This window comes from Amphiura filiformis, chromosome 16 (genome assembly GCF_039555335.1).
Source record: "Amphiura filiformis chromosome 16, Afil_fr2py, whole genome shotgun sequence".
Lineage (NCBI taxonomy): Eukaryota > Metazoa > Echinodermata > Ophiuroidea > Amphilepidida > Amphiuridae > Amphiura > Amphiura filiformis.
The window spans coordinates 829,304-844,421 of NC_092643.1; positions in this window are offsets into that span (position 1 = coordinate 829,304).

Below are 15,118 nucleotides of genomic sequence, written 5' to 3' on the forward strand. Positions count from 1 at the left end.
TGATCAATAAAATGTGTCATTAGTGAAGTGGTACATTTCTCTGATTCAGCAATACCGGTTAACATCAATGCTATCCATAGAGCCATCATGATACTATTTGAGGGTGTTATTACTAAGGTTGAAAATAAGAGCTTTTCTACTTGGACTCCGTTGTGAAAAAAGTGAGTCCTGGTTATCTGAATTTAGTCATGTTTACTAACAGTTTATTATGTATGGTCTTATACCCATTGGTAATGTTCAATAACCTCCGTGGCAATAATGGCTCAAATTTTGACCTCAAATTGCAGAGAAACTTTATTTCGGTTCACCATCTCCTATTTCTTGGGTACATTGTGATTGACTAGTTCAGGACTGGAAAAAAGTGCAGCCTGGTTTTTAATCTCAATGGGCTACAGTAGGCAAGTAATGGGTCTGAAACAAGGCCCATAGCCCATTTATTTTCATCCTTGGTTGTTACAGACAGCATCTTGCTTCAAATTATGACTCCGACAAATGTGTTTTTGTTTGTTATTAAAAGAGTAAATTTTCCCGATTCAACTTTGCCGCATATCATGTAATTTATATTATTGCATTACTTAATGAAATCATTTCCCATCGCATTAATGCAGTTGTTGCAATATATGAAGTATTATATAAAGCATATGTTTCAAGCATATGTTTCAAATAAAATAAATACCGAATCTATCGAAAAATAGTAATAATATTTGCCTAGATCACGTCATATAGTTATTTGGTGATTTTATAGGTTAAACGATCAAAAGGAGGGCAGGCCATATAGATATTCTGCCGATCCTTTCCACAATCAGGATTTATTTAAAGCACGGGCGTAGATCAAGTGGGGGTATTTAGATGGAGGATGGTCAATACAATCATCCCCCCTTGTTGACGCATGTATGTGGGTTTCTGACTAAATTTGTGCGCGATTCGCGCGCATTTATTCCCCTTTTGCACAATATTTCACCAATATAGCTTTAATATGACAGAATTTTTTGCGCGCCATTTGTACCATAATTTTTTCTGTTCCCAAAAGGTGCTGGATTCACTATACTTTAAGACATTTTTACAGCCACACCCCCCCCCCAATGTCAAAAAGAAATCTACACCACTGATTTAAACGTGTAGGGTCATCCTTAAAAAGGTCCTGAACGTGATCTATGTAATACCATGTATGTTATGATTCTTGGGAAGTGTAATTGACATGATAGGCTCACCTATTTCTATGTTTTCATGAACTGACAATTACAGTGAAAGAAGACCGACCGATTGACAAGGACGTAAGGTTTCGCGGTATCTATTAGACAATTTATTGAAAGAATATGTCGCCAGCACACATTTAAGTGACCATGAAGTGTGCATGAAATTCAATATAGAAGTAAAAAAATTCAAAAATTTGAGGAAACACTTTCTAGATTAGTGTCTTTAGAACACAAATATCTAATTTTCGTCAATTTTGATATGTAGGATAAGTTGTTATGGCGGACCGAAAAAAATTGGCATGGAAAATCAATTTTGGCACTTTTCTCTGCTGCCATGCTAGTTGGATTCCTTGCATCATTTCCTTTCTGAAAATATATACTTTTATGTACTTATCATCATTACTTTTAAAGATACAATACAAAACAATGTCCCAAATTTCCCACTTTGAGTGATCCTGTGTGCCACCTTAAAATTAAGTGGAATAGTCCATTGCAAGGTTATTTGAATTGAATTTGAAAACCAGGTCAATTTTTATTTATTTATCAACTAATTCTGTTTGTAATATCCAATCATACTACCCCAATCTTACTGCTTTTATCCAATACCCAGTCTGCACATTTAGCCCGAAGATAACCCTCAATCAAAGTGGCCGTGTTTTTATATCACAATCGATGCCAGAAAGAGAAAGAAATTAATTAACAAACGTTTTAACCAATTTGAATTTACTGGCGTGTAAAAAAAGTTCTTCGTGAGATAAACCTAGAACGAAATATTTTCAATTGTAATGCTTTGAAGTAAACAATTTCAATACTAAAAAGGGCAACGAAGACATGAGTAGCTCGCTAGCGTACTTTTAGTCGAACCCATCCATTACTATGTACTTTTCTAGCTGTACCTTAAGGGTCTACTTGCTGCCCCTCATGAAACATCGACTAACACTCTTTTCTTTCATGATTGCAATACATTATGCACAAGCAATTCGATGTTCCCCGTGCCTACAAATCCTTCAGATCATCCTCGTTCAATTTCAACTATGCCTCAAGTATGCACACACTAGCGGGTTTTTCGCGGCCAATTTTTAAATGAAGCAACCCTTGTTGCACACCTGTATGCGGTGAAGGCGAAATCGATAACCAATCGCGTGCGAATAAGGTTTAACGTATTTTTCAGTTCATAGAAGAATGAAGCCTTAGTGAAAGATATCTATAAGAGGGAAAGCATCTGCGTGTTGCATTACGAGTGGTCTTGTCCATAGAACTCAATAACGATCAACATGGAGGTACAACAAGGGCAATTAAAAGATCCAAACTTTATCTTCTTGTCCACGAGCTGTAACTTCTTATTTTTTATGCAGAGCTTTCTCGACAAGATAAATGTAACGCCGTGAAAGAAAACAATATTTATGTTGTACATCGTGACCTTAATTACAATTTGACCAGAATTCCTTGTAGCATAATTATGTTTGACATGACAGCCATGAGCTGAACTTGTTAAAAGATTATGTGTAAATGAATGCATGTTGAGATTTTACCCTATAGCGGGTGTACTTTAAATAGGCAACCGGCTGAAGGCGAAGTGTAGAAACATCCTTGATTTTAAAGCGCAAATTAAATTTAGCATATTAATAATGTCATATTACTTCCAAGTGTCTAAAATGTGAAGGACGCCAAACGCTCTATTCCCGGTCATTGTCCGCGGCGAATTTATTTTTTTCCTTCTTATGGCATTTATTTCTTCTTATTGTTATGCAGCGTTAATGCTTTACAATGATGACGTGATCGTCAAAAACCTATAACGGCGTGAAGCGTTCAATAACCCGTAAGATTACAATCAAATGACTTAAACATATGGAAAATCCCTGCAAAGTTTGTTAAATTTAAAATAAATTACAAATATATTTAAGGGGTACTACACCCCTGCTCAATTTTGTGCCTATTTTTGCATTTTTCTCAAAAATTATAGAGCATTGGTGACAAGTAAGATATGTATATTATAGGGGCAAGGACTACAACTGCTAGGGGTGTAGTACCCCCTTAATGCCATTGTTAAAAACAATGTCACATTAATAAAGGTTATATTGAGGAGTTTTCATATCAAGGTCGTCATGAATGTTGCTACTACATGTATATTTGATTGCAGTACGTTACAATGCGTTATTTATGTGCTTTGTTGCTACTTTATGTAATGCACATTTTGTCACAGCAAATATGAAATCCAAACAAAATTGACTTGACTTCGTACATTTACCTTTATTAACAAAATATGTCAACATATCGAAACATGGAATATGTCTTTGCTGCGACAATAATCATATTCAGTTCTCTAATACAGACATCGGAAGGATGACTAGATTTAATGCGTACTATACAACCTTTTTAATCAATACCTCTCATTAACCAGAGATCAATGTGACAGCTTAATTTGACCAATATTTACTGACAAATTACCAATGACCAACATTGCTATGTTGACAGACCAAATAAATGTTTGGCATTGGTTTAAGAGTACATTACCCTGACCCAGCTGTGCTGCGTATATGCCACTGATCAATTTCGACCTTAATGCCATACCGCATACTACGCCGGACTATGTTCAGTAATGTTTGGTGTAACTGAGGGTACGGGGTCTGTACGGACTCTGCACATAATCAGTCTCGAACCCTGATGGTAGTGCTATCGTTTTATCCCTTCCCAATACAAGGTTCTTTTAAGGTTAAAACCTCTATTGTCTTTCTCTAGAAGTGATGATGTAACAGGATTAACTACCATAGCAATAGGTTAAAACAATTTTTGAATATATCGCCCTGCACTACATGCATTCATCACCTGTGCATGTCTGCAATCACAGATTGAATACTATAACACCCTTTTCAAAGATACAAATCTTACAGGTGTGAGTGATCAGCATTATATGAGTATTCTATAGAATTACGATTCAGGTCTTTACACCTGTTCTTTGACATCTATGGTTCAATGCAGAGGTACTGCGTGAACGTACTAGTACAAAAGGGATATATTCAAAAATTGTGTTAACTTATTGCTATGGTAGTTAATCCTGTTACATTCTATGGCGAATAGGCCATGTAAGGAGGCAAAACTGCCACTTTTGAATTAGGATCTTCCTTGGGTTTTTTGATCATTGTGTCTTTATTTCTTGACCGATTGTAACGAATGAGGTTTTAAATCTGAGCTAAAAGATGCATCTATTGTATACTGTTTTAATTATGACATATTTGCCTGTCTTTGATTAGAATATACAGGGTAAAATAACTGGTATCTTAATTCTTTTGCGAGCTTTAAGAGGGTATATTTTCCTGTCACAGCATAGCTCAGTATTGCCACATATCATGATTTTGATCTATCACATTTGTCATGAGTGAAGTGGTACATTTCTCTGCTCAACACTTAGAGTTCCATTGTGACATTATTGACTCACAGAATCGGCCGTTTTTGCTTTGCTACAATAAACATAGTCAATTCTCTTTTACAGAAACCGATGGATGGACAACAAGCTTCAATTCGTATCTGATATAACACTATTTATCAATATCTCTTATTAACCAGTAGATCGGCTTGACAGCTTTGACCAATATTTATATGACCACGGAACTGGAAATTACTGACAATTTACCAAATGTATGGCATTGGTTTAAGAGTACATTTTCTGACCCAGTTTTGCCGCGTAGGATGCCACTGATCAGTTCCAACCAACATGCCATGCCGCATAGCCTGACTATTTTGAGTAATGTTGAACTAAGTAAGAGAGTACATTTTCCCATCCAACCATTGCCGTGTATCATGATTCTGATCAATGATACATGTATTTCTCATTAGTGAAGTAGTATATTTTCTCTGATTCATTAGTATACTGCTTAACATGAATTTTGCCAATAGAGCAATCGTGATTTTTGTCATTGTTACAGAGTTCATTTCTTTATGATCTAACTTTGCCACAAATTATGAGCTCGTATAATGTGCGGTTTTTTTCCCGATTCAACTTTTTGCAGTATGTCATGAAGTTAGTAATTACTAGAATTCATTTCTCGTTGCCGCATATCAAATATAAAACAAGTTTTTTCATGGCCCATTTGTAACTCTTGTCGTAAACTTATTTTGCAAAGCAACTTCAAGTTACTGTTATAATTTCGTTAATACCAAATCCATCGAAAATATAGAATAATAAATACACGAAGACAATACATTGTGCTATTCCAGTTGAAATCCTCACCCTGTGGAAGATGTTGGAAATATCTACCACCGGGGGAGGATGTTTTTCAAATATATATTGTGGCTTACCTATATCTTCCACAACTGGGGTGAGTATTTCAAATGGAGGTTACCCAACTGTTTATTCTAAAACTTATACTCCTTCTGTGGAAGATTTTATCTAAATCTTCCACAGGGGTAGTGTGGATTTTAAAGGGAATAGCCCATTGAACTTGTGTTAGGCCGACCTTTTTGAATAAGCAAGTAAACATTGGTAATGTCAAATTAAACTCTTGCATAAGATGAAACGGTTGGCTCCAAGTTCACCAAAAATACAAATTTTCATTCAAACATGTACTTCGTCACACACGATTTTATATCTGCATATAAATATGCTTTAAATATAAAATTTAGCTCTGATAGTGTTTTATGTGATAACGGGCGGCGGTTATTCTTTGTAAATGTGGCATATTGCGGCAATAAACGTGGCATAATCGGCGTTACTATCAATCTCCAGTTGACAAGATTTTTAGTCAATTATCTCGCAAAATAATTTTCCAAATAATATGATTCCATTGTATTCTTAGGCGATAATAAATTAAATGCTGAAAATGCTAGCGAAAACTTATATTGACACGTTTTGTATTGAATAGTAATAAAAAAAAATTAAATACTTTCTTCGGGAATAAACTAATAAAGATGTTGACCTCTTTTTCGTCAATAATATAACAAAAGAAGTTTGATCATATACCTACCAAAAAGTTTTGTTGCTACAAGTTTCTCAGTTGCTTAGGTTGTGCCATAATTAATCATTCGGTGAATGTATTGGTTAAGCGATCAAAAAGAAGGCTGCTGTATACCATGTAAATATTCTTCTAAACCTTTCCGCAATCAGAATTAATGTGGAGCCTTTTCTTACGTGTAGGATCATCCTTAAAAAGGTCCTAAACGTGATCTGGGTATAATATTGAATATTTTGATTATTTTTTAAACGTAATTGACATGAACTAACCTATTTCTATGTTCTCACCACCATCAACTGACAATTGTAATTAAAAGAGACCGAGGGCCCATTCTCCGTTAAAGCGTCCAAGTTTGGTCTCAGGAATGACAAAATGCCAACCACAAAGAATTCATAAAATTCATTCAGAATCGTAAACTTTAATAGTTTAAGAACACAAAACAATGCATGGGTGATGTTTCAACAATATTTCATTTTTGAGCAATATTACTTGTACGTATTGGGGGTAACGTATCAGTGGTAACGTATCTGTGAAAGCCTTTCACATCTTTGTCTTAATCGTGCAAGTGTAAAAACTGACCGACTTCATACCCATACTTGATCAGTCATCACCCAATGTACTAAAGTCTGGTATGGTATTTGGCTTCATTTATCACAGCGTTTTTTCCGAGGAGAGTAGAATTTAGGTAACGTATCTGTGAAGGCATGAACGTAACGTCAGGACTTTTTGTCATTAATAGACCTGCTTTTTTTTTACTTTGAAACCATTGTGTTTTGTTCCATATATATAATATAACTATGGAGCCTGCTTGATCCATCACACATGAGAACATTCATCTAGCCAATTATTTTCACAGATTGTTATCCATTAGAAATATGGTAACGTATCTGTGAACAATATTGGCGACATAGTCTAAAAGACCTGTTGGAAAAATTTAATAATCTGTGTTGAGATGATTTATACTTTATAATTAGGGCATGATACCAGCTAATGAAAAGTACCTATAATCCATTATGTGCGCGCATGTTTAGAGAGCAGGGACACGTTATACTGAACACACCTTGGCTGGCGACATGGAGGAAAACAATGGACATGCATAATCAGCTTTATTGTTTTATACTTTCTAGGCATGTTACAACCTCTAGCCTCACACATTTTAAAAAGCAACTCCTAAGTATAAGTTATATTAATAAAAGTTATTTCTTTCTGAAGAAACAAGTCTGAATACGACTTGACACTATGGGCGACACATATTTGGCATTTTGAACACTTTATCGGAGAATGTGCCCGAGGTCACTTTCGACAACGATGTAACGTTTTCTGCCTTTCAGAACAAAAAGAATATCTCATGAATCATCGATGAGTGTAATTCACATAAATAAGCGAATAATATTTTTCGTCATTTACGTTATTAGGAGTGAAACAGCGAGTTAGTATCATATTTTACATTAAATTCAACAAAAAATTACTCCGCGCGGACAATTATTACAAGGCCTCGAGAAAACAAAAGGTTACAATATTCGTCTATATACTGCCCTCCAAATCATTGTCATGCACAATAGTACCTTTTGAATAAGAATGAACATGTAAAAAATTACACCAATCAGTTTACAGACCGAGAAACTAAATTAGCCTTTTCCTGCAACAAGTAAATCGATGTACCAAATGTGCGTTCTGGAATGGGGAACATTTTGGATTCGCGTCAATTAGTTTCCACGATGGTTGTTTTTCCCGATTTGATTTTGTTATTCACGCCGCGTGACGCGTGACTCGCAATAATCTCACTTAACATTTAAAGCCCTTCCCAAGAACCACTATTCAACTCTGAACATGATCAAAGCGAGCCTTCAGTTCATATCTTTTAGTTTTGGTTATTTTGCTTTAATAATACAGTTTATTTCTTCAGAGTAATACATTGATCTTTTATTAGGGCTCATACCGACACCTGACATGAGGAGACTATATGGGTCAACGAGGGAACACCCCTCCCACCCTGAAAGATAGATGACATCCTATAAACAGATATATGCCCATATGTAACGAAACTGGATCAAAAGAGCATATATAATTGTTGAAGGGCATGGTAGAAACATAATAAAATTTTTACACCCTACCTAACGAAACTAGTTTCGTTTATCTTGTTTATTGGACGTTTGTGATCTTGTGGGTTGTTTCCTAGCAAGTATAGGCGTAAAATGTTATCGGTATGACCTTCAATGACTTGCCCTGGGATTTACGGACTGAAAGAAGATAATGTTATAATACAATATTGCAAGTTTAACTGATCTAGGACCTGATATCTGACGGCTGTGTAAACACATATTTTATCATCAATTCAAAAGGGTCTACATTTGTTGTTGTTGTGATTGATGAATGTATCGCTTGCAGATGAGTTTTAAGAATAACAAAAATGTTTTCTGAATATTGTTGTAACGCTTGTTTGTAATCATCAAGGGCAATGCTAAGTGGTGACATTGACGAGTGATGGGCGAGATCCAGATTATTGTAATATCTAGGGTGAGAACAAAAAGGCGGGAATAAAATGTTTACTTTTTAATCCATTGGTGACGTCATTCGAAAACTAAGACACGGAATTAAAGGAGCATTTCGTGATGCACAGCCTCATTACTCAACTTATGCAAAAAAGACATTTACCATAAGAAACCTAAGGGTACATAATGTGTGTGTGCATGACATTTCTTGCAGATTCAGTCCATTGCCAATGATATTTGCTGACTCATTCTTTTCTAGAACTACTAGTATCATCGAAGCAGACATCACGCAGATTTCTTCAGTCAAGAAGCAAAGAAAATATTGAGGGAAGAACATACAGGAAATGTCTTTTCTGATGGCTTCTGTGACTTTGACATTTTACAAATTCGACCTTCAACCATTCAAATGGTTAATTAATGGTCTACTATATAGAAGAAGAGGAAGAAAACCTAGATAGAGATGGAGTCAGGGAAGTACAATTTCGGCAAGATATAGACTACATTTCTCCACGACGCTAGGGAACGCACAAGTGCAGGATAACCACAATTCCTTTACTATATAGACGAATCCAACTAGCCAAGTCATGGTCAGGATTTGGTCGGACATCTTTGGGTAGCCGCTAGCACCAACCTGGTGTTATGTGCGTCCAATTGTGCAAATAAAAGCCGCCTAACACCTAGAGAAGATGCAAGGACGAGGAGGGTTAATAGAATAATAGCTAATAATATATAATGGAGATAATTCCGCAGGTAATCCCGTCGCATCTATTCATACATAGTCCTTTTGTTCGCAAGTACATCAATGAGATACCGCGTGTAGTTAATCCGATTATTATGTCACTTCAACAGCGAATATACCATGTCGAAGCTTGTAAACTTTAATCATTCTTTTGTCTACCTGTGTTTTCGCGGAAGGTGTAAAACGGGTGATGGAATGCAGTAAAATTTCCGCCAAGGCCGAATCATTTCACATTTTGAGTGCATTGTAGCCGACGGCTACCCAACTAAAGGCTGCTAGTCAGGTGTAGGAATGCGTGGATTTGGATTCCTCTATAGGGATAGATTTCTATATTCCCCATTGATTATCCCATTCAAGATTGCTGATCAATACTGCATCCCGTGAACAAGGTCGAGATCACGATGGGCTTAAATTTATCATGCAATAGCTTTAAAAAAGCTTTTATGTTCCCTCTGGTGATAAAAAAATCAAACTTTTAAAGGTTAATAAAGGAGATTTCTGTGAAAAAAGGATTCTAATAGATTATTGATGGTACATAGTATGCACACCTGACAATCGTTACATTTACACGAATTAAAGGCGAAATACCGTTAGGAAGCAACTTGACCCATGTGCATCCTACTACACCAATGTTGGAAATGTCACGAAACCTCTGAACAAACTTCGAACTGGTCGATAGCGACACATCAGGGAATGACAGAGGAAAAAATGGAGGAGTACTCAAAACGTGTAAACATTCTGTCTCTGCGAATCTCTTAACATTTTTTTCACGGGGAAAACAAAACAGTGTAAGTTGGGTCTGAGCTGGCACAAAATGGTTATGAACATCGATAAAGACGTACTCTTGGGACTAAACGTGCCCGGTGTGTTGTTAGGCACGAGTAACGCGTATCGACTCTGTGTTTGGTTTTCGACGCTCCCTGCTCTCGTGGGTAGGTTTGTTCAAGTCTCTTGATGTTCAAACGTGCATGAATTTACAAACAGATCCGCAAATCATGTTTGTCACTAACGATTAGACTTCTTAATGAAATAATTAACAGACAAAAAAAATAATTGTAGGAGTACATGCATTGGCTAATCATCTAGTTTGTCAGTCTTTTAAACCACATGAAGTAAATAATATCTTGTCATCTGCCAGTTTACAACGACCATAACAAATTACGTTACTTTCATGTTATAAACCTACGATTTGAGCTTTATTCCTAAAGTTATATTCAATATGACTTGTCTAAGAGCGGACACAGAGCGGAAGTTATTATTTTATGGTGTTGTAGTAGACGGAAAAATATTCTTCCAAAGTTAAGACGAAATATAACAATTTATAATTTATATATTCTGTGGTGTCAAACATAATGTGTAAATTTTTACTAGCTTAACAATGTACATGTACTTCAAAAGTTAAGGTGAAATATAACAATTTATATATTTTACCAGCTGTAACAATGTACTTTTTACGTCAAGTGTCCTAAATTATTCACAATAACATCTACCAGGATCTGTTCAAGAAGGTAAGCTAAAAATGGGCACCAATTATACATATAGTGATGTAGAGCGTGACTTGAACTTTCAATCCCTCCAGAGTTTTGATGTTTCCTACATTACACGGAGACCTATCGCCAAAGAAACAGGTCGTTAGACCATTAAACATCACATTCAAACCAAGAGACTGTCACAGAACAGGACAAAGTGAAGAAGGGGACGCACGCAGACATGGTCGCCAATTGCGGCATCAAGGCAAGGTACCGGCGGCATAAAGGCAACGTAAGGCTAAGTTTGGAATAATTTGGGTATTAATCGAGTCACTGATAGACTAATTAAGATACAGACGGTTCACCAATATTTACAGCATCGTTTGTTGATGAGGACCAATCGTTCCATGAACGCCCATCTTTCGCGTAAACGTCTAGAACTGTATATAAAAATCTTTAAACACAGCTCCGTGATAGGCACATGGACGTTAAAAACGATCAGCCCTCATAAATATCCGAGAATTGTCATTGTATACAAAGTATGGGGACTTTGCCTGTTGGTGTACTATCTGTAGCTCTTTAATCTATGGGGTCATCCAACTTTAAAGTAGTGTTATCCGCTGTAGCAAACCAAACAAGCTTCTTTTAAGCTTTTGTATCAGCCAGATTATTCCGACCAATTAGTTTCATCCGTACTGCAGGTAAAAGAAACAGCAGACAATAACCGTTTACTTTCTTCGTCATCTTTACCCAGCACTTGACCTATGCTTCAGAATTGTATTAAAGATATGTTTAGAGTGATTCTTTAAAGCAAAGCCACTAGTGATATGATGTTACACTATAATTCGTGAGTTTAAAATGACACGGTATAAGGAAAAATGCAAAACTTACTCAATAAATGTTTAAAATCACGCTTTTGTCTTTAAACCGGGTTGTTTCATCCTCTAAAATGGCATGTAAAATGATTGGCTTAAAATTACTTAAACTTTTCATTGTGTTTAAAAAGTTGAAGTTTTAACTCCAATAATGACCAAAGTCGTCTACGGTCAGTTTTGTGGGATAAAGCTGACTCTCCTTGACCATAGTGATGTCGGAATATCTACTATAGAAGTGGACTGATCTGTCATGGGTTAAGCTCAAGACGTGGTGGAAGTATGAGAGTTTGAAAGAGCAATCAGTCTGTGCAATTTAGAGATTATTGAACCTGGGACCTCTGATTGCAGTTGGAAGCGTTTGTATTGACTGTCTATGCAGAAAGGTTAGGTGAAAGGGTTATATCTTTGACAATTTGGTTATAGAATGGGTATATTTACTTCAATAGCTACACATGAACATAATATAACTGTTTCGTATCTTTTTTGATGAAAATATTATTACCCTGTTGCTACGTATCCTCTTATGTATAGCGCTGAGCAACACGTACCAATTGTTTTAAACCCGATGTTTAGAACTTAAATAGCGTAAAGATAAAGTTAAAAATGCCTTTCCCACCTCCCGGCACATAATACTTGTGCAGCCTTTTAAAAATGCCAGACACTTTCTCGGATATTTTTAAACAAACTGCTCCTCACTCAACAGAATAAATTAAACCTGAATACTAACAAACCTGTTTAAATATGTGCCTGTTCTGAAAGTTTATTGAGTTCCTAGTTGTCTTCTAATGGAATCAACATGTAGAACTCAACTTGAATAATTCAAAGTGTGTGTCATCCTAAATTTCTTAGACCTCCCACACATAAATTGTGTATACCAAATTAGCCCTTATGAACCGATGGCTTATATCTATAGCAACATACAACATGCAGAATTGGCGATTTATAACAGTACAGGGCATCAGATGGTAACACACATTACAAGTTGGTTATTCTGTCATCTGGAGCACGGCATCCCATGGTTATAATGTAGTTTATTTCCATAGAAAATGTTCAAAAGCACTTATTTATTTGATAGCGCTTCAGTGAAAGCTCGCAATTTTAAGTTGCGCACACACAAAACCGTTCTAATGTCAGAGATTGCACTTATTAAAAAGCACTATCGGCTATGTTGTACCTGTCATGCTATTGTCTTTCATGTAAAGAATTAGAAAAAAATGTTTGGAAATAATTATACCGGGTCATGGAACAGAATTAGGGTAGGGCAAACAGGATTACCAAACATTATAGTATATGATCAACGTTTAACATATCTACTAATAGTGCTCGCAAGTTTCTATTTTTTTAAATTTTTTTAGTGCAGAATTGTTTCAGTTCCACCGCGACCGCTGCCTTGTATGTGTTTACTAGGAGATTGGGAATAATCCAAAAAGCACGTGGAAGAATTGGTGCAGTAAGAAATAACACCCTACTCTTTTCGAATCTGACTGTAATGGCTAAATGTCCCCTCCGAAGGACGGAGCAATACCCAAAACACTACAAGTCGCCACCACTGGGGCTTGAACCCGGGGAGTCATGCACCAAAGGCTGTTAAGGAAATGTGTTTTAGATGCTTCTTAAATTATGTTATTGAACTCTGGATAACAAGTTGGTATAAAAACACTCGATTAGATGGATACTTACTTGTGATTGGTGTTACGGAAGCTGAATTATATGTTAATCATTACAACCTACAGTTATTAAATTCTGAATTCTGGATCACGGCGACGGTAATTTTTACATGCATATTGTTTATATACATAATAACGATGCAATATCAAAACTAAAATTGCGACGTCAGACGGGCATATTTATCGGTTACATTTTTCAATTTGTTTTATAAATGGAATGCATTTTAAAGTACATGATTACCAATATTTTCTCGGGTTTTGGATGCAAGATTGTTGACAAATGTTGCATGAGCACGGTTCAACGTATGATATTTCATAAAAATTATTAGGATTTGAAGTCCTTATTTGCACTATTTGCTTATTTCCTCATCTAAAGAATCCTTAAACAATTTTAAACTTTCTTAATTATGCGTTACTTACTTAAAATACGTTTCTTTCTAGCATACGTTTAAAAGCTTTAAACTTGGCCACTCTTTGCAGGATTAAGTAATAGTTGTTTAAACTCAAAACGCATTATAAGGTTTACACAGCAAAGAGTTAAAAGCTCATTGTATTTATTTATATCAAATATTAGTAATGTAATACTTTAAACGGTTCAATCCATTATGGTATAAATAAGTATATTCTAGGCCATGGAATAGTGTGTTCTTTTTTATTTATTCCATTGTGATGCGTCGCTGACCGACGTTTTGAACATCAGATGGGGTGTAACTGGCCGACAATGATCACAAATGTGCTCATATTCACTCGACGAAGACAGAAGTCAAAGTCCTGTAGCCAGTCCAATGTATGCATGTTGTCCAGTGACACAATAAATAATGTATCCACATTTGCTTGACCAAGCTCAAACAAATTTTTGAACCAAGTAAAAGCCTTAAGCATTCTGGCATGTATGGAAAGAAACGAAAGAAACAGACTAAAAATAAAGAACTAAAGAAAAGAACGGACACTCCCAACAACTCGAGTAAACAATGTTACTGCTACTGAAGAAATTCTTAATCCAATATCATCTGTTATAAAAGCTACGAGTAATTTGTTGTTGCTGTTGTTTTTGTTAATCAATTATTACAGGTGTTTCGATGGCCATAACTACACTACTACATTATTTTACCTCATTCCTTCGCAATGCCTTAAAAATTAATTCTGAATTGGTACACCTTTGATGTCTGGCTTGCTTTCAAAAATCGTGCCCTACTCTAACAGTCGTTTACAGATGTTCATAAGGCAATTGAAGGTGACAGCTTTTTTCTTTCCTATTTCTACACCTTTGAGAAACACAAGGAAAAGGCGTAGTGCCGGAGACTTGAAACTTCTACATTTAACCCGCCTTTCCAGGCATCTATTACGTGGGCGTGATACGACATACTTCATGTCATGATGGCACACGGCATGCATGGCAAGAATGTGTTAACAAATCAATGCAGCCACTTATATCCACACTAGACCTTTTGTGTAGTTGTAAGGATTGTGTTAAGCATTAAGGGAATAGGGCATATGGGATTCGGAAAGAGCTGACTAAACAGTCCGGCGTTTTGCCATGTGACATAGATGTATGATTTGCATGTTTATAACAATGGAACATGTATCTTTATGACAACAGCTTGACCAGCTTGACCAAAAGAATATAATATGAAAGCCAATTCACCTTTTGATGAACACATAACGATAATATTTCCTTTTCTGATTTTTAGACAAACTGTTTTGATGTGATATGAGTGACACCATTCAACT